Source organism: Acanthisitta chloris, unplaced genomic scaffold (assembly GCF_000695815.1).
Source record: "Acanthisitta chloris isolate BGI_N310 unplaced genomic scaffold, ASM69581v1 scaffold13921, whole genome shotgun sequence".
In the NCBI taxonomy this organism is placed as follows: Eukaryota; Metazoa; Chordata; class Aves; order Passeriformes; family Acanthisittidae; genus Acanthisitta; species Acanthisitta chloris.
Window position 1 is genome coordinate 12817 of NW_008654425.1, and position 325 is coordinate 13141.

Sequence of the window (325 nt, forward strand, 5' to 3'; positions counted from 1 at the left end):
ACCCAACAAAAACCAAAATAACACCTGAAAAATTGACAACTACAGGAGTAACCACAGATTTTTGTTTAATCTAACAGCATCTCAAATATTTTCTTCCATTTTTATATTTTTTAAAAAAAGTCAATATAAATGTCTCTTCTTGTAGTGGGTATGCATGGCCAGGTTTTTTTGGCAGTGGTGGGAGCTACAGAGGTGGCTTTTTTTAGAAGCTGCCAAAATAACACCTGAAAAATTGACAACTACAGGAGTAACCACAGATTTTTGTTTAATCTAACAGCATCTCAAATATTTTCTTCCATTTTTATATTTTTTAAAAAAAGTCAAT